Below are 740 nucleotides of genomic sequence, written 5' to 3'. Positions count from 1 at the left end.
AAAAAAAAAAAAAAAAAAAAAAAAAAAAAAAAAAAAAAAAAAAAAAAAAAAAAAAAAAAAATCGAAAAGTTCATTCTCCGATTTTATCACTCGTGCGAACTAAGCCACACAAAAGTGCTTTCATCGTTCTCGTTCCCCGAGAGAGCATGGAACGAGAACGGAGGTCGAGACTGAAACGGTCAATTTCGAAGGCGACATTCCACCGGTACCTGTCCTTAACTCAACCTCCTACATTTCGCATTCGTGGCGGTCGACCCACCTAACCAATGATATAACGAGCTTGCACAAGTTCGTGAGTACACGATGCTTGGCCAAACACGGAGATCGAGATCGGATGAGAAACGGAAAACATAAGGCAACGTATTTCGATTCATTTCCATTCTTTTCTTCTTTTTTTTCGATTTCATTTCATAATTTAACAATTTAGATATATACGTGTGTACTTTTACGGTAAATGGAAATAAATGGAAACAAACACGAGGTTTATACGATGATGAAATAAGAAAAAGCAGGTATCAGGTATTCAGGAATGCGATAAACACGATGATGCAGAGACTGCACTCGGATGTGCGCGCGCTTGCGCGCAGTTACCATTGAAAGCAACCGTCCGAGACGCGATTATTCATATGTTACGCAAGCAGTTATATTTGTCGCGTTGGAATGACGGTTTCTCGTTTCGTTCGATTATAACTTAACGCGATCGATCTCGGAACGGTATATTCTTCTTTATCGGTAAAGGC

The 740-nt window shown here is 39.3% G+C and overlaps 1 protein-coding gene across 14 annotated transcripts in view; it reads right to left on the bottom strand.

Annotated features, from left to right (window-relative positions):
- Nucleotides 1–740, bottom strand: part of LOC102671224 (serine/threonine-protein phosphatase 4 regulatory subunit 1-like) — a 111,361-nt gene that overhangs the window by 33,835 nt on the left and 76,786 nt on the right. The window lies entirely within an intron of this gene.

The sequence above is a fragment of the Apis dorsata genome, unplaced genomic scaffold, assembly GCF_000469605.1.
Source record: "Apis dorsata unplaced genomic scaffold, Apis dorsata 1.3 scaffold_486, whole genome shotgun sequence".
NCBI lineage: Eukaryota > Metazoa > Arthropoda > Insecta > Hymenoptera > Apidae > Apis > Apis dorsata.
The sequence above is the reverse complement of the archived record's forward strand: the minus strand, read 5'-3'. Positions and strand labels throughout refer to the sequence as shown.